This window comes from Ictidomys tridecemlineatus, unplaced genomic scaffold (genome assembly GCF_052094955.1).
Source record: "Ictidomys tridecemlineatus isolate mIctTri1 unplaced genomic scaffold, mIctTri1.hap1 Scaffold_64, whole genome shotgun sequence".
Taxonomy (NCBI): domain Eukaryota; kingdom Metazoa; phylum Chordata; class Mammalia; order Rodentia; family Sciuridae; genus Ictidomys; species Ictidomys tridecemlineatus.
This window is the reverse complement of record NW_027524440.1, coordinates 410,578-430,060: the sequence shown is the minus strand read 5'-3', so window position 1 is coordinate 430,060 and position 19,483 is coordinate 410,578. Positions and strand designations below refer to the sequence as shown.

The following is a 19,483-nucleotide window of genomic DNA, read 5'->3' as shown; positions in this document are numbered from 1 at the left end:
ATAAAATGTTTTGCTTCTAAATTATGCACTTTTTATTTTCTCTTTGCAGTACCCACTCCTGAACATGGTGAAATGGCTCACAAGTTAATGCCTCACATCTTGGGAGCCAAGGAGGTTCTCAATAAAAAAAAACTATGAATGGCATCCTACTCTTTTAATTTTCTGGAAAGGAAAATGTTAAAAATTTTAATAATTAAAGGGTTCATTGTTTTAAAGGACTGGTACCATTAAATTTGCCATTTTAGCCCTATTAAGTGGACAACTCAGAGGCATTAATTACACTCACAATATTGTACAACCTTCTGTTTCCAGCACACTTTTGTCCCTCCAAACAGAAGCTCTACCACCATGTAAGTAAGAACTCCCATTCCTCCTTCTCCACCCCTGGCTGCCACCATTCTTTTTTCTTTTCTTTTATTTGTTCTAATTAGTTATACATGGCAGTAGAAGGCACTTTCACACATCATACACAAATGGAGTATAGTTTCTCATGTTTCTGGTTGTACGTGATGTAGAATCACATCAGTCATGTGGTCACACATGCACCTAGGGCAATAATGTCTACTCTTCTTCCCACCCCATACCTGGCTCCCCTCCTTTCCCTCCCCTCTGCCTAATCCAAAGTAACTTCATTCTTCCATAGCCACGCTCTTTATTGTGAATTAGTGTCAAATATCAGATAAAACATTTAAACTGTGGCTTTTGGAATTGGCCTATTTTGCTTACTATGATATTCTTAACTTCCACTCATTTACTGGCAGATGCCATCACTTTGTTCTTCTTTAAAACTGAATAATATTCCATTGTGCATATTTACCACAGTTTCTTTATCTGTTCCTGTGTTGAAGGACACTCAGGTTGGTTCCATAGTAAAACTCTTGTGAGTTGAGCTACTTTATAGCATTGATGTGGCTGCATCACGGTAGTATGCTGATTTTAAGTCTATTGGAAATAGACTGAGAAGTGGGATAACTGGGTCAATTGGTGGTTTCATTCCAAGTTTTCTGAGGAATCTCCATACTGCTTTCCATGATGATTACATCAATTTGCACTTCTACCAGCAATCTATGAGTGGGTCTTTTCCCCTACATCCTCACCAACATTTATTTTTGCTTGTCTTCTTGATAATTGCCATTCTGACTGAAGTGAAATGAAATCTGAGAGTAGTTTTGATTTGTATTTCTTGAATTGCTAGAGATGTTGAAAATTTTTTCACATATTTGTTGATGAACATACATCTTCTGAGAATTGTCTGCTCAGTTCCTTAGACCATTTATTGATTGGGTTATTTGGTTCGGGGATGTTAAGATTTTTGAAATCTTTATATATCCTGGAAGTTAGTGCTCTATCTGATATGTGTGTAGTAAAGATGTTCTGCTACTCTGTGGGCTCTCTCTTCACATTGTTGATCATTCCCTTTGCTGAGAAGAAGCTTCTGAGTTTGAATCCATCCCATTCATTGGTAAGGAATATCATTTTATGGCCCAGAATATGATCTGTTTCAATTAATTTATGAATTGCCCTTAAAGGGAACGGGAGTTCTGTAGTTGTTGGGTGTTGTATTATATAACATCAGTTAGGCTGAGGTAGTTGATACTGTTCCTCCATCCTTCTATTTACCCATTTAATGTATTTACTGAGAGGCACGTATCAAAATCTCCCACAATGGTTGGTAACTGTTTCTCCCTTTCATTCTGTTGATTTTTGTTTTATATATTTTGAAGCTCTGTTACTTAGTGCAAGAGCATTAATTATTGTCATATCTTTCTTCAGGATTTCTATTTATGCTAATACTTTTGCAGTTTATTTAATCTTATATTAATACAGCAGTTCCAACTTTTCGTTCTTTATTTTTGCATTATTATTTTCCTGACTTTTTAACTTTCAATCTATCTGTATCTTTAGATTTTAAGCACATCTCTTGTAGCCATGATTAAGTCTTGATTTTTTAACCCATTCTGATAATCTCTGCCTTTTAACTAGGTGTTTAATTCATTCTGTCCAATGTACTACTGATATATTTGGACTTAGGCCTCATATTTTGCTCTTTGTTTCCTGTTTGTACCATCTGACCTCTGCTCTTCTGTTCTTACTTTTCTGCAGTCTTAAATTTTAACCATCAACTTAGAATTAATGTCTTTATTTAAAATGTAAAAACCTTCTAAGTCCATACACTATTACTTTATATTATTTTTTTGGTACCAGGGGCGTACCTAGGGGCACTTAATCACTGAGCCACATCTCCAGCCCCCTTTTTTTTTAATTTTTAGAGACTGGGTCTCAGTACAGTTTTTATGGCCTTGCTAAGTTGCTGAAGCTAGCTTTGATACTCCTGCCTCAGCCTGAGTCACTGGGATTGCAGATATGTGCCACCACAGTCACCCAGTCCATACTAATTTTAACCTCCTATTATATGCCACAGTTCTGAGAAAAATTCCAGTTCCATACCTGATAAATCCCACCATACAATGCTGTCATTTTTCTTTAAACTGTAGGATATTTTTTAAATGAATTAAGAGAAAATGTGATAGTTTGAAACTATGCTCCTGCATAATTTACATAGTTACCATTTCTGGCACTCATATCTTTCTGAGGATCTGATTATCTACTGGTATCACTTTACTTTCATCCAGAGACCTTCATTTAGTGTTTCTTGGAGTACAGGTCTGCTGGTGATGGGTTCTGCCAGCTTTTCTTTATCAGAATTGTCTCCATTTTCTCTTAATACTTTATATATTGATTTCAATATACAAAGTGTATACATATATAAAGTATATACATATATACACACATTATGTGTATTCATGTTTATGAAGTTATTTGGGTTTTTTGGCTTGATATAGAATTCTAGTTTGACAATTTTTGCTTTCAGCTCTTGTTTAAAAAATTAAACTATTCTTAGAATAGTTTTTTATTTAAAGAAAAATTGCATGGATATAAAGACATAGTTCTCCTATGCTCTACACCCAGCTGTCCTTATTATTATACCTTTTGTTAATATGGCACACTTATTAGAATTGATGAACCAGTATATTCTGGAGAGATGATGGAGAAATAGTACACCACTGAGGTCATTTAGTTTTTCAAATTTTTCATAGAATTCACCAGCAAAGCCAAAGAAACCTGATGTTTTCTCTTTTAGAAGGTTGTGGGCTTTTTATTTATTTTCCTTAATAGAAACAGACCTATTCAGATTGTCTATTTCTCCTTGTGTGAGTGTGAGTAGTTTAGTTTGTCAAGGAACCCATCTATTTTAGCTGAGATATCAAATTTGTGGACATAAAGTGGTTTGTAGTAACTTTCTATAGTTTTTAATTTTATTGATTTTTCTTTTTGCTTGCTTTAGGCTTAAATTGCTCTTTTGGCTTTGGCTTTTAAAAGTTGATTACTGAGTTTATCCCACTCTTCTTCTCTCATCTGTGTCTTCAGTGCTATAAATTCCACTAAGTGCACTAAATGCTTACAGAGTTCATTGGATAAATTGTTAATTTTGATAAATTGTAATTTCTTTTGTTGAATTCAAAATATTTAAAAATTTCCCTTGGGACTATTTTTACTCATTTGTTATTTACAAATGTATTATTGAATTTTCAAATATTTGTGGATTTTTCAGTTCTTTTTCTATTGGTGATTTTCAGCTTAATTTCGTTGTGATATAAGAATATATTTGATTTTCAATCTCTTCAATTTATTGATGACTATTTTATGATACAGGACACAGTGTGCCTTTCTGAATTTTATGTAAACTTGAAAAGAATGTGTACTCTATTCTTTTGGGGGAGAGTATTTCAGAATTCCAATAAGATCAGGTTGATTGACAGTGCCATTCTGGTCAACTATATCCTTACTGATTTTCTGCCTGCTTCATCTATCAAGCCCTGACAGAAGTTTTTGGAAGTTTCCAACTATATAGTAGTAAATTTTGTCAATTTCTCCTTGAGTTATATCAGTTTTGGTGTCACATATTTAGATTTCTGTTGCTAAATTCTTACATATTTAGAATTGCTATGTCTTCTTGGAGTTTGTCCCTCTTTATTGCTGATAATTTTCCATATTCTGAAATGTACTTTATGTAAAATCAATATAGCTATTGCAGATGCCCACTGATTAGTTGGTATAGTGCATCTCTGTCCATCATTTGGCTCTAATTGTAACTGGGTCTTCCTAATCAAAGTGGCTTTTTTTACAGACAATATATGGTAGAGTCTTGTTTCTTATTCCGTTTGACACTTTGTTCTTTTAATTGGCATATTTAGAGTAGTCACATTTAGAGTGATTATTGGTAGAGTTGGAGTAGTATTTATTGTATTTATAACTTCTTTCTCTATATTGCCTTTGTTCTTTACGCATTTTCCCATTTCTCTGGTTATATGAGCATTTTATATGATTTCATTTATTCCCTCTCTTAGAATATCAACTATCCTCCTTTATCAGATGTTTAGTAGTTGCCCCAGAGTTTGCAATGTACATCATAAGAATATAAGAACATCCTCAAATAATACTCCACCCTTTCACGTGTAGGGCAGGTACTCTATGATATTGCTCTCATTAATTTCACTTTTTCCTATGCTATAATCACCCAATATATGGTTACTGTTACCGCTCTAAACACATGGTTATCTTTTATATCAGGAATAAGACAAAGAAAGATGGCATTTCACATTTATTTCTTCGCCAGTGCTCTCATTTTCTTTATGTAGATCCAGGTTACATCATTTTTCTTCTCCTTGAAGAACTTGTTTGAACGTTGGCTCAGAGCAGGTTGCTGGTGATAAATACCCTTTGTTTTTGTTTATGTGAGAAACTCTATTTCTGCTTCACTTTTGAAAAATAATTTCACTGTTTTAGTCAGCTTTTGCATCACTGTGACCAAAATACCCAACAAGAAACAATTTAGAGGAGGAAAAATTTATTTTAGCTCACATTTATAGAGGTTCAGTCCATGGTCAGCTGATTCCATAGTGCTGGGCTCAAGCTGAGTCAGAACATGAGGGCAGAAGGTGGCAGAAGAAAGCAGCTCAGAACATGACAGCCAGGAAAGAGAGAGAGAGAGAGAGAGAGAGAGAGAGAGAGAGAGAGAGAGAGAGAGAGAGAGAGAGAGAGAGAGAGAAAGCACTTCAGTTCACCAGGAACAAAAATACAAGCCCCAAGGCATGCCCCTAGTTGACCCATCTCTCTACAGATATCACTGGGTTAATTCATATCAGTGGATTCATCTACTTGAGTAGGCTACAACTCTCACAATCCAACTTTCCACATGGAGGCCTCTGGGTCCTGAGTCCTCACCCACTCCCTCATGATGTTTTCACCTTCATAAATAATATATATTATTTAACCCTGGCCTGCCTGTCTATTCTACATTCAGAGAAACCTGTTTCCTGAGGGTATGGGGAGGCTCTGAGGGGCTGGGACAGAGCCCTCCTGGAAGGGGAGATCCTAGCTCTCTGGAGACCCAAGCTCAGGAACCAACACTGTCTGGCTCTTTGACCTTGGGCAAGACACTTAACATTTCTCTCATCCTTAAAATATGGTGACAGTAATAATCACAGTGACTGACATGGCTTGCTTCCTGGCAAGGGCTGGAGATGAGAGGAGAGAAAACCAATCATCCAGGATAATACCAAATGTACCTCAAACACAGAAATAAAACTTATTATTAGTTTTAATTGTGTGTATTCTTTAGGAGTGTGTGTGTGTGTGTGTGTGTGTGTGTGTGTGAGAGAGAGAGAGAGAGAGAGAGAGAGAGAGAGAGAGAGAGAGAGAGAGAGAGTGTTAAGAGTCATTATGTGTGGTACTGGAGATCAAATCCAACCCAGGGCCTTTTGCATGGTAGGCATGCACTGTACCACTGAGCTACAGCAGTCCCAGCTCTTTTTTATTTTCAGACATGGTCTCACTAAATTGACCAGGCTGGCCTCCAACTTGTGGTCCTCTTTTCTTAGCCTCCCACACAGCCTCCCAAGACTTTACAGGAATTCAGTGTCATAATTGGCTTAGGATTTGCTATATGTAAGATCTTGCTATCTGCCAATAGATAATTTTTCTCCTTTTTTTTCCAATCAGATATTTAATTTTTTTCTTGCCTAATTTCTTTGGCTATAACTTTTAATAAATATAATGTTAGGTTTTTCATAAATGCCCTTCATCATGTTGAAGAAGTTTTCTTTTGTCTTTGTTTTGTGTGTGTATTTGAAGTATGGAAAGGTATTAGATTTTTTTTCAAATGTTTTTCTGCATCAAATGATTATGTTGAGTTTTTCCTTCACTATTAATGTATAGTGTACTAGATAATTGGCATTATTCCAAGTTAGTGTTTAATAATAATTAAGACCAGGGTCAAGACTTTAAGATACTATATTCAAGAAACTGGGGGGAAAATCACTCCATAAACTCACTACATGGTATGTCATAAGAATGCACCTTATAATATAAAATCTTTCTACACATAGTAGTTAGCTGCAAGAAACCATTCTTAGTTTAGGAAAATAGTGTTCCAAATTTCAGGGTAAACTACTAGCAACCTTCAACTCTTCTGTGTGGCAATATCCGATTTTTGTTTCCAAACTCTTCCACCCTAGCCTAAATTATGGAGTCTGGAGTGCTTTTCTCCAACCATGTGATTACCAATATTGTCAGTTTTTGCAATGATCTGATGAGATGTAGTCTGACGTGTATCTTGCATTCATTTCCTGAGCATGTGCTCAATAAGGTGAGATCCTGCATGATGTTGGGGTCAGTCTTGGTCATCTCCCCAAATAATGCATCAGACTATCACCTATATGACATTTTTTGGGGAGGAGGTTGTGTGCTAGGGGTTTAACCTAGGGATGCTTTACCACTGAGTTTCATCCCCAGGTCTTTTTACTTTTTATTAGAGACAGGGTCTCATTAAGTTGCAGAGGACCTAAGTTACTGAGGTTGGCTTTGAACTTTTGATTCTCCTTTCTCAGCCTCCAGAGTCACTGGATTTATAGGCATGCCCCACCATGGCCAGCTACACTCCAATCTTTTTTGTACCAGGGTATTTTTGGTACAGGAGACTGAACCCAGGAGTGCTTATCACCGAGGTACTTCTAAAGCCCTTTTTATTTTTTATTATGAGAGTTGCTGAGGCTGACATTGATATTTCCATCCTTCTGTTTCAGTCTCTCAGTCACTGGGATTACAGTTTGTGCCAGCATGTCCCAGGTGATAAGATTATGTTTTAAATGCTAAATTTTAAAGCTTTTGATATTTTCATTTTTCATAATTATTATTGTCCTTTAATCATTTTATAGGCCCATCTTTGTCTCTATTAATAGATTTCTACTTTTAAAAGTCTGTTTATCTAATATAAGTATAGCTATTTCTACCCCCTAAATTTCTGTTTGCATGAAATAGCTTCCTTCATCCCTCAATTCACAAGTTTTTACTGCACAGTTAAAAACACATGAACTGTAGCAGCATAACAGTACATTTTGTTTTATTATTCATTCTGCCAGTCTTAATCTTTTAATTGGGTACTTTAATTTACATTCAACTTTTGTATAGTTAAGAACATATTGCTATTAAATCATTAATTTTTTCCTGGTTGCTTTCATTTTATTTCATTTGTTCCTTACTTGCTTATTTATCCTTGATTTGGTGATTTTTGTATGGATAAGGTGATTCTTTTTCTCTTTTGTATATCTGCTGTCCTAGTGAGTTTTGTAGTTTTACATGTTTTAATGACAAAGCCTTCACATCTGGAAATAGGACTCTGATAAGAATTTATTTATTTATTATAATTAGGTATATGTGACAGCAGAATGCATTTTGATTTGTTGTACACAATTTCAGCACAACTTTTCATTTATCTTGTTGTACACAATGTAGCATTGTACCATATGTGTAATCATACATGTACCTAGGGTAATGATGTCCATCTCATTTCACTGTCTTTCTTGCTCCCATGTCCCCTCCCCACCACTTCCTCCCTTTTGCCCAAAGTTCTTTCATTTTCCCCATGCCCACCCCCTCTCCCATTATGGATCAGCATTCACTTATCAGAAATAATAGTTGGCCTTTGGTATTTTGGGATTGGCTGACTTCGCTTAGCAAGATATTCTTTAACTCCATCCATTTACCTGCAAATGCCATAATTTTATTCTCTTTTAATGCTGAGTAATCAATATTCCATTGTGTATATATGCCACAGTTTCTTTATCTATTCATCTATTAAAGGGCATCTAGACTGCTTCCACAATTTAGCTATTGTGAGTTGAGCTGCTATAAATAAACATTGATGTGGCTGTGTCAACAAAGTATGCTGATTTTAAGTCCTTTGGGTATAGACCAAGGAGTGGAATAGCTGGGTCAAATGGTGGTTTCATTCCAAGTTTTCAAAGGAATCTCCACATTGTGGTAAGCATTTCTTTTAAGGCTGGTCTGGTGGCAAGTTTTCTCAATTTTTGCTTATCTTGGAAAAGATTTATCTTTTAATTCTAAATGTTAGTATGCCTGCCTGCCTGCCTTCTTCCCTTCCTTATGTTTTGACTTTAAATACCTTATCCCAATCTTTCCTTATCTTTACAGTTTCTTCTGAGAAAACAGCTTTTCATTTATATATGTCCTGATGCTTTTCTCTTTCTGCTTTTAAAATTCTCTCCTAGACTTCTAACACTTTGACTATATTATGCCTCAAAGAAGACTTTTATTTTGGAAAATCTGTTTGGGTTTTTTGGACTACATGGGCTTAGATTTTCACATTTTTCTTAAAATTTTGATGATTTCAGTTATTATTATGTTAAGTAGGCTTTCTATAACTATTTCTTCTTCTCTTCGTCTGGAACATAATAATGCAAGTATTTGCTTAGTATTATCCCATAAGTGTAATAGTCTTTCCTTATTCCTTTTTACTTATTTTTTAAACTTGTTCATCTGAGTAAAAAAAGATATTTCAAAAGATATTTGAAGACATTTCAAAGAAGTGTCTTGAAGCTGAGAATTTGTTGTTGTTGTTATTCTGCTTGATCTAGTCTATTGTTGAGGCATTTGACTACATTTTTGAATGCAATTTGTTGACTGCTTTAGTTCTAAGATTTCTGTTTGGTTCTGACCTCTGCTGAATTTTCTTACTGAAAGCATGAGCTGATTTTCTAGTTTTGTTAAGATGTCTAGTTTGTGTTGATTCTCATTGAGTTTCCTTTAAGTCACCATTTCAAATTATTTTTCAGGTAATTAATTAATTTCCATTTCCCTGAGATCTGTCTTTAGAATTATTTTATCCTTTATAAGCATAACATTATGTTGGTTTTTCATATTTTTTGTCACTTTAATTCTAGGTGGGCACAGCAGTTTGGTCTCTATGTAGTGTTTCCAGCTAGAATCAGGCTAGTGATACTTGTGGATGTGTGGGTGGTTTACAGAATTGCTTTGTGATCTGGGATTCAGCTTTCTTATGAAGGGCAGGTTTTCTGGTGGCTCTGGACACAGTATCTGCAGCCGTAGGTGAAAGGTACTTGTAGTTTCTGTAGGTCATGTAGGAATGGGGCAACTCTAGTAGGCCTAGGCATGTGCCATGTGGCTGGTGTGACAACAGAAGCAAGAAATTGTCAATTACTAATAAACCCATGGGTGAGGGGCTGTTCTGGAAGGCCCAGGTGGGTTTGGCACTGTGTGTATAGTAGTAGGGCATGGGGTACCCACTGATGTCTGAGGACTGCATGGAGCCAGATCACTCTCATGGCCCTGGGTAGCATGAAACAGTGCCCCCAACAGTGGGGATGGTGTATTTGTCTTTGTCAGAGGACAGTGTAGGGACCCAACCTCACCAGTGTGCTCAGAAGGAGCCTGTCAGTGTCAGAGGACTGTGTTGATTGCCTTTGTTTGTGCTGATTGCCTTTGGTTATGCCACTCACAGGTCTCTTGGTTATTTCTTCAGTTGTGAGTAGGTAATTCAGGCTATTTTCTAGTTTTTCAGGGCCTCTGTGGGCTGTGATACTTAAAGAAGGCCCCCTCAGTACATTTTATTTATTTATTTTATTTATTTATTTTTTAACCTGCACATGCACATAGGACTTTTATTAAAGTACCAGAACTAGGATTTTTTTTTTTAAATTGTTGGTCGTTCAAAACATTACACAGTTCTTAATACATCATCTTTCACAGTTTGATTCAAGTGGGTTATGAACTCCCAACTTTACCCCGTATACAGATTGCTGTTTCACATCAGTTACCCTTCCATTGATTGACATATTGCCTTTCTAGTGTCTGATGTATTCTGCTGTCTGTCCTATTCTCTACTATCCCCCCTCCCCTCCCCTCCCCTCCCCTCCCCTTTTCTCATCCCTGTTTAATGTAAATCTTCTTCTCAAGCTCTTCGTCCTTACCCTGTCCTTGTTTACTCCCCTTATATCAAAGGGGTCATTTGGTATTTGTTTTTTAACGATTGACTAGCTTCACTTAGCATAATCTGCTCTAATGCCATCCATTTCCCTCCAAATTCTATGATTTTGTCGTTCCTTAATGCAGAGTAATACTCCATTGTGTATAAATGCCACATTTTTTTTATCCATTCATCTATTGAAGGGCATCTAGGCTGATTCCATAATCTTGCTATAGTGAATTGTGCTGCTATGAACATCGTTGTAGCAGTGTCTCTGTAACATGCTCTTATTAGGTCTTTAGGGAATAGACCGAGAAGGGGAATAGCTGGGTCAAATGGTGGTTCCATTCCCAGCTTTCCAAGAAATCTCCATACTGCTTTCCAAATTGGCTGTACCAATTTGCAGTCCCACCAGCAATGAACAAGAGTGCCCTTTTCCCCGCATCCTCTCCAGCACTTATTGTTGTTTGACTTCCTAATGGCTGCCAATCTTACTGGAGTGAGGTGGTATCTTAGGGTAGTTTTGATTTGCATTTCTCTAACTGCTAGCGATGGTGAGCATTTTTTCATGTACTTATTGATTGATTGTATGTCCTCCTCCCCTCAGTACATTTTAGGTCTATGTATAGGGGGGCAGGTTGGCCTGCTTCTTGGGACCATGGGTTGGTAGAATTCCAAAATGGTTCATGTAGCAGGAACTTAGTGGGAGAGGATACAGCATAGGTTGACCCCTTTCTCTTGGGTAATGTAGCAGCTTGAATTCCTTAGAAGCACCCCAACTTGAACGCAGGAGCTGTGAGGACTTTAGGTCTCTCTAGCGGCAAATATGTCAGTTGCTTATTATGTTAGTGAAGGCTGCTGGGGACCTCCTGATTACGGATTCTCGTATTAAATCTCTTGTATTTGGGGGTTTATCTCAACTAGGCAGTTAAGATGGTAGATGTTTTGGGTTTATTCCCTTCTTTACAAGGCTATCCTGGGTCTCTGTTCTCCATAGCATTCTGTCACATTCCTAGTGTACTCTGGCACTCTCCTTCAAATGCTTCAGTGGAATATGTGTTATTTTTATTTGTGTTTTTTTCTTCTGCTTTGGAGGGAAGTGCACCAGACATCTCTAATCAGCAGTCTTGCTGATGTCACCCCTCCATATGGTTGCTCTTTTTAGTTTTGAGGAAAAGCACACCAAACCAGATTCTAGGGCTACCTTCTTTTTGTACAGTCCACAGGGTTTCCTTCTGGATAATTTGTCCTTACATTCTCAAAGATCTTAGGCTTCCAAAGAACTTGTGCATCTTGAGAATATCTTTAGAGCAGTTTCAACCTTCAGCTTGCAGATAGGAAACACAAAATGGCTATTAATCATTCTCACGGGGAAAACAGCTTATAACTAGAGAATTCCAAGGCCTATTTAGTCTCTATTCATGGGAACCAAAGACTGAAAAAAAATGATTGTCATTTTTCCTTGTTCAGACATAAGACAGACAGACAGATAGATAGATAGATAGATAGATAAATGGAGTTCTTACATCATGTAACATTATGTTGCTAACATGAATTAAAGCCTTACAAAATTTTACAAATAGAACTAAAAAATTAAGTTTTTGTCATTGTAGATAAAATAGCATGGTCAGAGTTTTCTGAGTATTAAATAATACATAGACTTGAAATTTTTATAGAAACAATTGACAGAAATGTTAAGCATGACTTAGGAGGGACAAAATGAAGACAGTTATTTTTCAAAAAGGGTTTGTGAATGAAAATGCAGAGAGCAGAGTTAGGGATAATTGGAACTATTTTTCTGAGTGACTGAAAGAATATTTGTGCTATTAACTGCACTAAGAAAAATGTTGTACACACTGGGCCTATTCAGAAAGTGGAGTCTGGCCTTTGGGCTGTCAATCCTGTATGTTTCTACCACTCTAAATTTGGCATGCAGATGGTACTCATCATTACAATTGTTGTTTAACATTTATTGAATATTGACAGTGTGCTAAGCCTGGTGTGGAATATTGGAAAGGCATTCATTTCTGCACATTCCCCCTCCCACCTCCATCTGGTTCCTTCATTTTAGTATTGTCATGTTTCTTGGCACTTTGAAGTTGGTCATTGGCTTGTTATTCACTTAATAATTACCAACGACATGACACATGATGAAAAGATTTGAAGCATTTTAAAAGCTCATTCATTTATCAAGCCACCATTTGTGGGAGATGGGTGCATGACATTAGTTTAAACTTTGATCGAATAAGGGTTGTAATGTTTTTAGTATGCATGCAGTTTTATGAAGAGTTTTACCTTTATTAGGTTACCTTGATCTTAACAAAAATGGAAAATATTGTTTTAGTTCAAAATCTTTAAAATCACAGGGAAATGCACAGGATTATATAAGATTCTAATTTATAATGCAAATATAAATTTATAATATAAATATAATTAAAATTATAATCTATAATTGTACAATTTATAAAATTATCATCAGTGCTCCCCACATATGCATAATATGGATTTTTAAAGTAAAATTAAAGATTATGGAAAAATCAGAATCCTTTCTGTTTTTACCACAGCACAATTTACCTCTTCCCTACTCTTCCAGAAGTAAACATCATCATAACTTGGCAAATTTTTCATCCTTTTAGCCAGATATACATGTTTCTTTTTAGAATATATAATATAGTTTACTCTGTTTTAAATTTTAATTATTTTGCTCTATGCATTTCCTTTTAAAAAAGGAAATTTCTATGTTCAACATTATATTTACGGTATCTATAATTAAGCTTAACTATTGTTTAGCACTCTATCTCTAATTTTGGAAATAAATTATATTTTTTTCATACAGTGTTTTAAATAGACATTTTGCTTCCAATCTTTGCTATTACTTTTTAAAATTTTTATTCTTTGCTTTTATTAGTGCATTGTAGTTGTGCATAATAGTTGGGTTCATTTTGATATGATCATACATGCATGAAATTGACTTTACTCCATTTCTGTCCCCTATGCTTGCTTCTCCTTTCTCTCCCCTTCTCCCTCCCCTTTCTCTATTCTACTGATCTAACTTCCACTCACTTATTTATTTTTAATGAGGCTTCATAGATATACATATAGCTGGAATTCATTGTGGTGTATTTCTGCATGCACATAGAGTTATTTTGTAAAGTACACAGAAGAAAGGATATTATAAAGATAAAAGTATAAATTGATACAATCAAATTATTTGCTATCATTTAGACAGAATATTTCAGAGAAGCAAAATAGAGGAAAATGTTTGGCTTACTTTATAAGTCTAGTATAACTTGATATTAAAAAGATAAGGACAATGTAAGAAAATTATAGAATAACTTTTTTTGTCTACATAAATGTAACTATATTGAAAAAGTTAAGCAAACATAATCTAGCAGTGTATGTGAATGAGTGTGTAATGTATTATCAACAAATGAGCTATCATTATGCATTTATTAAAATAGCTAAAAGTAAAATGACTGATAATATCAAGTACCTGTGAGAGTGTAGAGCAACTAGAATATGTATATGTTATTAATGGAATACAAATTGATAGACATTTAAGAAATCAGTTTGGTTATTTGCAATTTTGTTGATAATTTGATATAAGTGGAGAAATGAAGTATGTATTTATTTAAAAAAAAACTTGGGTGGCAAAGTTTATTGCAACTTTATTTATAATGGCTAAAATCTCGAAACAACTCAAATGCCAAAAAACTGTTGACTAGATAAACTATGGAATACATGCATTGGAATGCTGTTTAGCAGTAACACAAGTAATTACTAATTCATGCAGTTTCATGGACGAACTGCACATTCATCATGCTAAGTAAAATAAGACTGATTCAAAAGGCTACAAATTGTATTATTCCATTCATGTTATGTCCTGGAAAAGTTACAACTATAAGAAAACAGTTTAGCCAAAGGACTAAATGTGAAGCAAGTAGATTGACTACAAAAGACCATGTGGTAATTTGTGGGGTGATATGAATATTCATTCTCTGTTTTCTCTCATATGCGGAAGCTAACCCACAATAAAAGTAGAGGGATAAAAAAGAATAGAATTCAGTTGAGTAGACAAAGGGGAATGAGAGAAGGGAGGGGAGATGGGAAAAGGAAAGAGTGGAATGAATCTGACATAACATTCCCATGTACATAAGTGAAAAATACCATGGTGAATCTCACTATGTATACATCCACAAGAAATTAATTTTAAAAAACTCACTATGGGTAAGTGGCAGAAAGATCAGAAGAGGGAAGGGAACAGGGGTGGGAGGAGGGATGGGGAAGGAGAGACACTGGGGACTGAATTAGAACAAGATATATTCCATGCTTTCATAATTATGCCAAAATGGATTCATGTATAACTAAAAATATAAATTTTAAAGTTTCATTCTCTTAATTTTGACAGTTCTTGTATGGCTGTGTGCATGTCTTAAAAATTATAGAACTGAACTCAAAAAAAAAATAATTCTATCATATTTGAATTATAACCAATAAACCTGACTTTGTCGGTAGGTTTTATACACACTAATGGGAGTTTTATTCCTACATGCTTGATATCAATAATGTTATTTTAGATGAAATGCTTTCCAAAATCCAGTCTTGAACTCTTGCTAAAGCATAAAGTTTTGTTTAATTTTATTGTCTTGGATAAATCCCAATAACTTGCGGAACTTTTACATAAATTCTAATTTGTAAAAATATGTTTGGATTTTTATTTGTGCACAATTATCTCAACAGTAGCTCATAAAATTTTTTCTCATTCTTAAAAAATAATTTTAAAAACGCAGAAAATAAAGTTCACAGATATTGTCATTCACTGAAGTCTATAGGGCTTAAACATGGCAGAACTGTAACACCTATGCTGATTTTTTAAATACAACCCCAGTGTTTTCTAATTAATTTTAAAATAATTTGTTTTAATTATTTCATTTAACATATTTGTATTGAAAGTGTTATGTTTGCAAGGTTGCAGTGGATACCTCTTTTCTGGGCCAGCCTAACACTTTTTTATTTTTAAATAATACATTCTCCATTTCCCTTGCCCTAATATCACACTCCATCTAGGAATTTAGGTGGGGGTAATACATGTATATCTATCTTATCAGGGTGCCACATACTCTGTTTATAGTAAATGGATTAGGGATCATTAAATGGCACCATTATTAATATTCAATCCTAGAAATTTTACTGGATTAATTTGATAAGAGGAGCAATCTCTCTGTCAGGCCTGCAGAGCTATAGAATATAAACTCAGTGTTGCCAGAGGCTGAGGTGTGGTGAAACTTTCCTAGGGTAGAGAACCAGCACAGAAGACAACAGAGCTGCGATGAACTTCTGTTGGCATCATTCATTCAATATTCCCTGAAGCCATAGAGATCCCTGGAATTAACACTTATGTGAAATAATGAACTTCCTTTTCTTTTTGGAATGGGCTTGAATATGAAATCATCTCCTGATTTACTGAGTCACAAAATGAGACATTAGCTCACATGTAATTTATGCCCTCAAGAACTCAGGGACTTGGAAAAATAATACACATAAATTTATTATAGTAATAACGTTGCTATGTTACTTTAATTGATTACCTCACTTAACTGATTATCTCACATTCCAGAACATTAGTAAGAATAAATTGAGTTAAGTAAATAGGAACCATTTTCTCATGCAAGCCAAAAAGTTAGTAGTATTTTAAATTTAAATAGAGGGAAATTTTAAAGACGATAGTCATCCAGTAAAGAGATATAATACAAATAAACTAAATTCAGATTTCATCTTTTACTGTTGGCAGCTTTTTGGACATATTTTATTTCAAAGACCTAGATTTCTTAATATAAATGTTGAAGGTCAGATGGAGACTAGGTCATTCCAAACATTTAAAGATAAATGCTTTTTCCATTTGTTGGAAAAAAATCACAAGGCAATAAACTCCAGATCTACTATCAGGAGAGAAGAATGAGACAAGGACCCTTCCCAACTTACCTAGCCAAAGACCTCTCATTCATTGATCACTGCTTTCTGCCATTTGTTTGTCATATATTGTTAAATAAAAGCTGAAGAAATAAATATCAGAATCTACAACATGAAAAGTATTGTTAAATAACATTTTTAGAAATTCAATAAGTTGGAAATCAATCAAAAATGAAAAAAAAACACTTTAACTCAAATGATGATTTATATTAAAACCTTGAATTTAAGAAAAAGTAAATTTTTTAGACAAAACTTGTGTGATGTATAAAGAAGTTTACTAAATGGTAATAAGGCTAAACCATGAAAACTTAGGTAAGTACTTATCACTCTCTGTAATGCAAGTACAGCATATAAGCTGGTCTGTTTTATTCAGCTTTTTCATCTGTGACCAAAACACCTGATAAGAACAACTTAGAGGAGGAAAAGTTTATTTGGGACTCAGGGTTTCAGAGATCTCAGCCCACTGGTAGCTGACCATTGCTCTGGACCCAAGATGAGGCAGTACATCATGGGGGAAGACGCCCAGCAGAGAAATGCTGCTCAACACAAGGCAAGGTCAGGAAAGAGAGGTAGAGGGGTGGGGGAGGGAGAGGGGGAGAGAAAACTGGAGAGAGGGGAAGCTTGCACATGGGAAAGATGCATCATTCTAGGGCACACCCCCAGTGACTCACCTCCTCCAGCCACACCCCACTTGCCTTCAGTTATCACCCAGTCAGTCCATTCAAACTAGGATAAACTGATTAGGTTACAGCTCCCCCAATCCAATCATTTCACTTCCAAGCACTCCTGTATTAACACAGGAGCTTTGGGGGGAACACTTTATATATAAACCTTAACACTGCCTAAATGTCAAGTATATCTTCAATGCGCATTTTGTTTTAAAGAGATGCATTAAACCTAGAGAACAATTCAGAGAAAATTGACATCTTTATTATATTGAGTTCTATACCCCATAAACATTCTATGCCTCTTCCTTTATATAGGTCCTCTATTTCTTCCAATCTCATTTTGTAATTTGTAGGATGCAAATCCTCTGTTATATTAGACTTTTGCTTAATAATGTTTCCTTTTATGTTTTTTAAGCTATTGTCAATTGTGTCTCAAATTTTATTTCTAGTACAGAAAAGTGTAGTTGATTTTTGTAATTTATTTGTAAACCCTGAAATTTTGTTGAACTCACTTAACAGTTTTATGATTTTTAAAAATACAATAGTAATCATGAGAGGTTGGGAAGGTTGTAGGGGTAGCATAGATAAAGAAAAGTAGATTTGATCAGTTTTTCTGGTGTACAGGTGTTAAAATATGACACTGAACCCCATTAAAGCATACAATTAATGCATAAACATTTTTTAAATGTGATATGTGTGTGTGTACAATGAAAACTACATAGCCTTTAAAAAGAAGGAAATTTTGTCTTTGTGAAAATAGAATCCTTAAGATTTTTCATATAGACAATTATATCATATATGCAAATGAGGATAATTTTATTTTTACTTTCCAATTGATAATGCCTTGCATTTCTTTCCCTACTTTTACTGCAAGGACTAGAACTTCTAGGTGAACAGAGTAGTGAAAACAATACTTGAAGGGAAAGTATACAATCTCTCAGCTTTAGATAGGGTATTAGCTGGGATACTAAGTATAATTGTAGGTATGCTTTAATTAATGAACTAGCCCAATTTGTTCACATGTATGAAGAGTTTTAGTCATGAATTATTGTTGGATTTTATCAAATTCTCCTTCTGTTTCACTTTATGTAATCACTTGATATTCATATTTAGCTTGCTTATGTGATTAAATTGATTGATTTTAAATGTCAAACTTGCCTTCCATCATAGAAAAGATTCCACTTCCCCCCTGGAGGTGGGAGTGTCCTCTACCCTGTGTGAGGTAGTGGTTTGGGGAGCTCCTCCCTGACACCCAGGTTAGAGGGGCCTCTCCCCTTTAGTGGGGAGTGGTCTCTACCCTGGGTGTGGTATTGGTTCAGGGAACTCCCACTTCACAACCAGGTTAGGGGGGGCCTCCCCCAGAGGAGGGAGTGCCCTCTACCCTGGGTGTATTAGTGGTGTGGGAAGCTTCCCCTGGACACTCAGGTTAGAGGGGCTCTCTACTGGCAGGAAGACTACCCTCTACACTGGTTGTGGTAGTGATGTTGGGAGCTCCTCCCCGCCCCGAGACCCAGGTTAGAGGGGTCATCTCCCTGGAGGGGGGAGTGGTGTCTACCTTGGGTGTCTTAGTGGTGTGGGGAGCTCTCTCTGGACACCCAGGTTAGAGGGACCTACCCCTGGAGCGGGGAGTGGCCTCAACCCTGGGTGCAGTAGTGGTTGGGGGAATTCATCCTGACACTCAGGTTATAGGGGCCTCACCCCTGGAGGGGGTAGTGGCCTCTACCCTTGGTGCAGTAGTGGTGTGGGGAGCTCCCCCACAACACCAAGGTTAGAGGGGCCTCCCACCTGGAGGGGAGAGTGGCCTCTATCCTGGGTGTGGTAGTTCTGTGGGGAGCTCCCCCCGACATCCAGGTTCAAGGGGCCTCCCCTCTGGAGGTTGGAGTGGCCTCTAACCTAGGTGTGGTAGTGGTGTGGGGAGCTCCCCCTGGACAGCCAAGTTAGAGGGGCCTCCCCCCTGGAGGGGGGAGAGGTCTCTATCATGGGTGAGGTAGTGGTGTGGGGAGCTTCCACTCCACATCTAGGTTAGAGGGTCCTCTCTCCTTGAGGGGGAGTGGCCAAAAGCATGAGTGCTTTAGGGGTTTGGGGATCTCCTCACCAACACCCATGTTAGAGGGGCCTCAACCCTGGAGAGGAGAGTGTCCTCTACCCTGGGTGCAGTATTGGTGTGGGGAACTCCCCCCTGACACCCAGTTTAGAGGGACCTCACCCCTGGAGCGGGGAGTGGCCTCTACCCTGGTTGTGATAGTGGTGTGGGGAGCTCCCTGGACACCAAGGTTAGATGAGCCTCCCCCCAGGAGGGGGGACTCCCCCTCTGTCCTGGTTGCGGTGGGGAGCTTCCCACCAGTGCCCAGATTAGAGGGGCCTCCCCCTGTAGGGGGTAGTGGCCTCTACCCTGGGTGCAGTAGCAGTATGTGAAGCTCCCGCTGACACACAGGTTAGAGGGGCCTCCCTCCTGGAGCGGGGAGTGTTCTCTACCCGGGGTGCAGTAGTGTTGTGGGGA

General features: G+C 36.7%; 1 protein-coding gene across 7 annotated transcripts in view; it reads left to right on the top strand.

Annotated features, from left to right (window-relative positions):
- The window catches only part of LOC144374335 (uncharacterized), a 90,461-nt gene that overhangs the window by 58,503 nt on the left and 12,475 nt on the right, over positions 1-19,483 (top strand). For 6 of the 7 annotated variants that reach the window (XM_078037188.1, XM_078037187.1, XM_078037189.1 and 3 more), the window contains one exon: positions 50-215. The exons of the other annotated variant lie outside the window; for it this stretch is intronic. The gene's annotated coding sequence lies outside the window, so the exon portion shown is untranslated. Of the gene's footprint in view, positions 1-49; positions 216-19,483 lie in introns of those variants that run through there. 7 annotated transcript variants of the gene reach the window in all.